Below are 8313 nucleotides of genomic sequence, written 5' to 3' on the forward strand. Positions count from 1 at the left end.
CGAGTAGGAGGAGGTAGAGGAGGAAGAGGAGGAAGAGGAGGAGGAGGAAGAGGAGGAGGAAGGGTGCGTGGTGGTGGAATAGGAGGAAGAGGCAGAGGAGCACGAAGACATCATACTGTCCCGGATGAAATTCGGGCCACAATTATAGACCATGTCATCAACTATGGTCTCACAATGGCGGAGGCAGGTTGCGGAGTGCAGCCTAATGCCTCGCTCTACAGTCTCCTCCATCATCCAAACCTTTCGCAGGGAAAACAGGTATGTTGTCAGTCAATGATGGAATTACTGTATATGTTGTATAGGACAGGACACTGTTCATAGAGCAAGAAATATATGTATTTACACATTGATATTTACCTATTCATTTTGTGTGTGTGTGTGACTAATATCTTACCTCAATGCTATGTTACTAAAAAATGACAATGAAAAACATTGGACAAAATAAAACTATGGAATAGAAGATTATACTACATGGACGGTTTTGTCAGCTGGGATGTTAAAAACTTTGATGCTCAATATCTCAGAACTACCCTAAACGGAGATAGAACCTTACAATTCTAAGCTCACGCATTGTCGGGTTGTCACCATGTTAATGAAGGACTGGGTAAGATGAAAGGTGGATATGAGGGATATTCCATGTCCTCTGCCATAGTGACAAAATATCTAAACATTCTGACTTGCAGTGCTACATAATGCTAAAGGGACAAAGCATTTTGGGGGCACTGACTGGTTAAATGAGAGGAAATTTAGTTTTGACACATGAGTGAACTGTTTTGGGAGAGGTATGAGCTTTTGCAGGTGAACCATGGTGTTGTGCCGAACCATCCACGTTATTTTGGCAAAAGCACCAAGAGTGTTGAGAACGTCCGGTCTGTTCGAGAAATGAGCGAAGCAATTGAGAAGGATCTTTGCCATTTTGGGGCACTGACTCTTTATATGAGAAATGAATTTAGTTTTGAAGCATGTGTGAACTGTTTTGGAGAGATATGAGCTTTTGCAAGTGAGCTATAGTGTTGGTGCTAAACTGTAAGACTGTTTTGCCAAATGATCTTAGAGTTTTGAGAATGTAATTTCTGTTTCAAGAAATGAGCCAAACCAATGGAGAAAAACTGTAACACGCACTGATGAAAATATTAAATTAAATGTGGCATGTTTGGTTTGTTGTTGATTGAGTGAAGTTCCTGCCGCTGTCACACTGAGATGTCACACTGGTTTTGTGAAGTGAAGCCATAATGAAGGATTTTTACATGCTGCATTCTGCATTACCTAACAACATCAACCCCACTGTAACGTATGGAGCTAGATAGATAGATAGACCGATAGATAGATAGATAGATAGATAGATAGATAGATAGATAGATAGATAGATAGATAGATAGATAGATAGATAGATAGATAAATAGATAGATAGATAGTAGATAGATAGTAGATAGATAGATAGATAGATAGATAGATAGATAGATACTGTAGATAGATAGATAGATAGATAGATAGATAGATAGATAGATACTGTAGATAGATGATAGATAGATAGATAGATAGATAGATAGATAGATAGATAGATACTGTAGATAGATAGATAGACATAGATAGATAGATAGATAGATAGATAGATAGATAGATAGATAGATAGATACTGTAGATAGATAGATAGATAGATAGTAGATAGATAGATAGATAGAAGATAGATAGATAGATAGATAGAAAGATAGATAGATAGATATTGATCCCAAAAAATGGGAAATTACGGTGTTACAGCAGCAACACTACATCAGTCATACAGCACAGACTATAAATAAAAAAAATGTTAAGAGAAAAAGTTATCACACTGCAAAAAATAATTTGATGTCAGAAAAAATATTGAGAGAAAAATAGCAAATAGCAAAAAATAATAATATTTGAGACCAAAAAAGTTTCAATATAAATTTGAAATTTTTAAAATGATTTCTGAGAAAAAAAATCATTGTTAGAAAGCTCTGCTGCCGACAAAGAAGACAAACATTTTACACTGATAGCAAAAAAATATTTGTTTGAGATTTTTAAAAAATATCTTGAGAGAGGTTTTTTTCTCAGAAAAATTTAATTTAAATCTTTTTTTAGTCTCAAATGGTGTTTTGCTTTTTTTCCCCTCATAAAAGGATTTTTTTTGCTATCAGTGTGATAACGTTGTCTCTCAAACCTTTTTTTTTTTTTAATTTATTTTCTCGCACGAAATAAAGAAACAAATCTAGCTCCATGGTAACTAAGCAACAGGTCTGAGACCTTGTCCCGCCTGGCTCTAAATCTCAATGTAAACAAAGGATTCATGCAGGTTTAAAATTAATGTTTGCTACAAAAACGTGTTTTTTTTTTAATCGTGCAAAAAGGTGCAAACATTTTTATCAAACACAAATTTTATTAATAACAATAATTCATATTTTTTTGTTACAGTTCATTTTAAGACAGATTTTAGATTTTAACCCTCATGTTGTCCACGGGTCAAATTGACCCGTTTTCCTATATCAATGTTCTTTTTAATTCCCCAAAATAACATGATTGATTCCACACAACGCTCTTTGCCAAGTACATATCTCTACTTTTATTAATATTGGGGCGTCTTATTCAATTTTATAGCATTTGAAAACAAATTGAAGTGTTTTTGAAATAGTATTGAGTAAAAGTTGACATATTCCAGTCTGTGATTATCCATCAACATATATTCCTTTAATTTTAGTCTCAATAATTCCTAATTTCTGCTTTTCTAACTCAAACAGTAAGGTATATTTTCCTATAAATGAGGTTTATTGACCATAAATTCCAAAAATAACTGTAAAACTAAAGTTAATAAGTTGTGTTAAAAGTAAAAAAAAGATTCAAAAAAAGGATCAAATGTGTTGAAAACAGGGACAAAAACATAAGAAAAAGTTAAAAACATCGATAAAAAGCGTCAACAAAAGTGATGATTTTCAATTCTGACGGGAAGACAACACGAGGGTTGAACAGGTGTAGTGCTGAAAGAGGGCCGATATGTTGAACTATAAACCCATTTGATTTCCTCAAGTTGTAGTTGTTATGAGTAATAACAGTAATAGTGGTTTTTAAGGAGCTGGAGATATGTGCTGTGGCTAAACGCGGTTTGGGGTGACACAGCTACAAGACGAGACAAAGCCCTGATCTTCAAAATGCTCTAATCTGCCCTCAACAAAGACTGGAATAACAACCCTTCTCTTCGTTTTCAAACTGCCGTCACAAGTCGACTTCAAACTGGTAATAACTTTTCAGCGGGAGGTTTTTTTTTCTTCCTTTTATTTGTTAAATTGGGTGAAAATCAAGAGCATCAGAAACATAGGAAGACCGAGAGCAAAAAACGCATGCAACAAAAGTCCTTTGGCATGAGTTGTACAAAAAGACTTCACAGTTGCATGGTTTACAACATTGATCTCAACCCCCCCCCCCCCATAGACAACTGTGTTGTTTTCACGTGACTTATTTTCTCTGAAGACAGACCTTTGTGTTCTTTGAGCTCTATTATCAGCGCGTATCTTTATTGTGAGTTTGTCCACGTGAGTGAGACGTTCGATTTAAAGCTGATGTGTCCAATTAAAAATCAAGCCTGGTTCATTCTGAAACATGCTGTACACACGGCATTAGCTAATGCAAGTGGACAGGGTGAAACGTGGTTTATGATAATGAGGCCATTCAAATCCTTCATGCTGCAGCAGCTCAAATGCTTCATCCACACTCTTAGAAAAAGGACTCGACCATGGACTATAAAATGGGTTTCAACAGGTAGCCAAAGGACAACAGGCAGAAGATCTTAGCGCTGCTGTTGACTCCATGGCCAGATCCCAGCAGCCGTGTGTGTCATCAGGCTCACAGTGCTCTGCGAAGAGACAGTGACACACGCTGTAAGCAAAGAAGATACACACCAGTAATGTAAGAGCAGCAACACGGAGTGAATGAGTCAGCCCCCCCGACTGTATCCTTTCTGTGTTTAAGAACAGATGACACACAGGAGAGCAGTGTTGTCATTTTACACATTTACAGCATACCTAAGTACTGCACTTTTTGACATGCCTATACTTTATACCTCTAATTTGCTGCATATTAGAGGGGAATGTTGTACTTTCTACTCTACTATATTTGTTTGACAGCTGTAGGTAAGAGTTACTTTTTACATTAAAAAAAAAAACACATTCTCTAATTTTTTATGTGATGTGATGCAGTACTACACTAATCTACCGAATAGTATGAGTAGTTGTATGATCTAAAAATTGGCTCTACATTGATGAACTACAACAATAAGATGTAATCATTAGTAATACAACCAGAATAATGCAATATTCAATGATAACACTGTGAAAGGAGCCATTGAATGACACGTGATACTGAGTACTTGTATAATACTTTTGTGCTTTAACTTAAAGCTACAGTAAAGTGCACGACTATTTTACATTAATGAACACCTGTTACATTCAAGCCCATGCTGAATGAGTTGATACAAAGCTAAAAAAGCTTTTCAGCTCCACATAACACATGGCTATGTTTATGAAATCGTGTTGCCCGGCGACATTCGCACGCAGGAGCTCGAGTGATGCTTTTACATCACCGCTGAGAAAGGACAACAGCGGCGTTGAGCTTTGGAGACAAAGAGGACGGCTGCATGGTGAAGGCACGGCTAAAAACCAGAAGAAGAGACCACAAAAGGTTTCCTTCCTGCTGAGAAAAGACCTACACAGTCAGCAGAAGGACTGAAATTTAAAAAAAAAACAGAAAGAGTCCGACGGTGGCGACAAACATGGATAAGGTGTGGGTTTCCTAGTTGGAGAGGGACATAGGTCAAACACGGATGTCGTCTTAATATCTTTGAACAGGTTAGTAATGGGTATCATAGGAATTATTGTTATTTCATTTGACAGAGTTGTTGCCATTACTTAGAATTCCTCATGGGGGGGGGTGTGACAGAAACTACACACTATGGGATGGGCCTTATCTTGCACCCGGCACAGGGCGGCGCAAAGCCCGACGCAGTTGTTAATTTTACCGTCCCGCGCCCACGTCATTTAAATAGCAAATGGCCCTGCACCCATCTTTGTTCACACACACACACACACACACACACACACACACACACACACACACACACACACACACACACAGGGAAGCACACAAACATGCAAAAGATTAAAGATAAAAAATGTACTTTGCAAATCCGCCATCTTGGTAGCAATACGCCGTGGTAGAAACACGCCTGGCTTTGAAAGGGAATGGGAGATGACACTCTGATTGGTTGATTGCATGTTACGCCCAAAACACACCTATGAAACAATGAAGACACTAAATACAACACTTTTGAACCATGCGCCCGGCTCATAACATAACATAATGCTCAAACATCTAAAATGACTCATTCTTGAAAAAGAGGCAAAAGAGCTGTGTGCGTGTGCACGTTTGAATAACGGCTGGCTCTAAACAGGTTTGGGTTTTTAAAAGCTGTCAATCAAAATGTAGGCTAGCCTACTTTGGGCTGAATTCTTGTCAGGCCTAACTTTTAACCCTCGTATTGTCTTCCCGTCAACCATGAAAAAAAACCCGTTTATTGTCACTTTTTCGATGTTGTGGGTGATTTTTTTGATATTTTTTACATGACATTTCCAGTGCTTATTTTGACGACCCATTTTTTTGTGACAAAAAACATGGACAACGTTGAGGATTACACCACTTGACTGTGGTAGTTCCGCTTTTACTTTGTCAGAGGATCTGAGTATTTCCTCCACCACTGCGTATGGATGAGTAAATATTTCCTGTGCAGAGTGAGTTCTGGCGGGCCTCTTTGAAGAAGAACTGGATCACGGCAGGCCACAACAAGACTGGCGGATGTCAAACCTACACGTCATCACACACACATGAAAATGAACCAGACAGGAAATCATTGTAAATCAAAGGAGGCCACATCGGAAATTAGATACAGCTTAATGACGAGGAAAAGCAATTGGTTTCATTAACTAATTTTGCACACTGAATTATTCAAATAACAAGCAGGGGAGAATGACGGCTTGTGCTTGTGACCCTAATTATCAAAATACTTCATTAGCAACATGCAGTGTCCTGGTATGCTGGCCTCATCATGTTTGTCATGTCAGAAAAACATCATGTGGACCACAATGCTCCAGTGTTCCACTGAGCGTGCGTTCACATGTTTTCAGCATTCCCAAAACCTCGGTATTGGTTGTAATCGCCACGGTATCCCCACATTGTGCTATAATTAGGACATAAAGGCGAGACACTGTAGGCAAACACACTGGTCAATTTTGAGATTTGGGGTTATTTTTGCTTCCATAACATGTCTTCTTTCAGACTAGAGGACAGGAAACAACCGACATACACACTAAGGAGTTTATTTCACTACACTTTGTTTATTTGCATATGCAGATTTCTCCTAAATTCCCCAAATGGTGGCATTAGATCACGCCTCATTTGCATATTTAAACGTTCAATTTCAGAAAAGTTTTGGGATGACATTTATTAGTTGACATGTTTTACTCTATTAAAAACGTATGGAGCATTGCAGTACACATAGGCTTTATTAGCCGTTCTCAAATTGAGTTTTTCTCATTCTATGACCCAGACCCCCCCCCCCCCTCGTTCAGTAGTGCTTACATACAGTACACCCACCTCTCTCCAACCAAAGGTTTGTTCATGTATCATTCATAGCCGGGTTTACGTAACATTTTCTTTCTGAATACATGGGGAAAGTTTATTTTTTCATGCATGTTGACAGTCTTTTATGATTTATGGAGTGATAAAAAGAGATATCAAAAATTCTCTATGTAAAAACCTTTGACTCTCAGCATGTCAACAAAATGAAAGAAGAATTTTGAATCTCATCCAATGTTTTTTTTTATTATTATTTCTGCGCTGGAAATGTATCAAAACGAGCACATATTTAATAAGATAATGCCTCACTTGGATATGTAATTTCAGAAAACTTAGAAAAAAAATGTCTCAGTGTGGGTAATCAACTGGGGTAGTTTCATGATGATGTCTTTTAGGTAAGATGTGTCTCTCCTGCTTTCTACCCCCCAGACGAACACAGTCACACGCCAATTACATGCGTGTACAGTCAATTCATGTGAAAGGACAAAAATCAAGAGCAATCTTTTTGGCTAAAGAAGTGGTTTTAATAGATAACAGCCCCTCAATTCAAAGCTTAACTACAGACAAGACCTAAATCTGATGGCTTCATAAATGTTTCATTGAATTCTAATAGAAAAACACCAAATGCAGCACAATGTATTGACACACTTTTTTGCTTAAAATCGTTCTGTACCGAGTCTCAGGACAGTAAGTTCCCGAACACTTCATGTTTCTTTTCTGTATTCGTAAGTAATGTGTAATTCTGCTAAACATTTCCTCGTGGAAATGAAAAGATGTGAGGGCAGGTCACCTGCGTTGACACGGTGATCCACGCTGGCCTTTGCTCAGCCCTCTGATCCTCTGCCCGGCCTCCAGATCCTCCTGTAGTCCTCGTCCACCTGACCTTTTGGTTTGATGTCTTCCAGCTGGACGTCCAGTGGCAGGCTTTAAAGGTGAGAGAAAGCAGTGGACGCTGCTGGCGGATAGGAACTGACTTTTGCTGTGAAACCTAGTTCGTCTTAAGCCCTGCTTGCAATGCTGGGATACAGCTTTGTACAGTTATTCCATTAAATAGTTTGGGCTCCCCGTCAACATTGAAAACCAACACTTTTGTTGATGCTTTTCATCAATGTTTTTTTTTTACTTTTTCTTACGTTTTTGCCCCTTTCTTCAACACTTTTGACGCTTTTTTTCAACGTTTGTCACTTTTTTTTTTTGACATTTTCAGCACAGCGTAACAATAACTTTAGTTTTACAGGTATTTTTGGAATTTATGGTCAATAAACCTAATTTATAAGACAAGCTAATATAAGATAAGATAACAAAAAAAAAGATAAGATAAGAAAAACCTTCACTTGTTGCGGTTTGCAACGGCAAAGATAAGAGCCAAGATAGGTAAGTGTACAGAGATAGATAAGAATACAAAATATAGCAAACTGTATTATACAATAAATTACACATTCATTTTTAAATTGCACTATAAAAATTGCCCAAATTAAAAATTATGCACAGATGTCATGATAATGGCACATGCAAAACAGAATATATTGCAAGGTATTGGAAATCATACTTAATGTTGGAGTTAGAAAAGCAGAAATTAGGAATTATTGAGACTAAAATTAAAGGAATGGAAGTTGATGATAATCACAGACTGGAATATGTCAACTTTTACTCAATACTAGTAACCCTTGTATTGTC

At 37.6% G+C, this 8313-nt stretch overlaps 1 long non-coding RNA gene across 1 annotated transcript; it reads left to right on the top strand.

Moving 5' to 3' along the window:
* Nucleotides 1–486: 486 nt before the first annotated feature.
* On the top strand, nt 487–4504 carry LOC116686667 (uncharacterized). Its single transcript, XR_004331321.1, has 3 exons — nt 487–572; nt 2925–2935; nt 4495–4504. It is a non-coding gene; the product is annotated as an uncharacterized LOC116686667 (long non-coding RNA).
* Nucleotides 4505–8313: the final 3809 nt, after the last annotated feature.

Source organism: Etheostoma spectabile, chromosome 3 (assembly GCF_008692095.1).
Source record: "Etheostoma spectabile isolate EspeVRDwgs_2016 chromosome 3, UIUC_Espe_1.0, whole genome shotgun sequence".
NCBI classification, from domain to species: domain Eukaryota; kingdom Metazoa; phylum Chordata; class Actinopteri; order Perciformes; family Percidae; genus Etheostoma; species Etheostoma spectabile.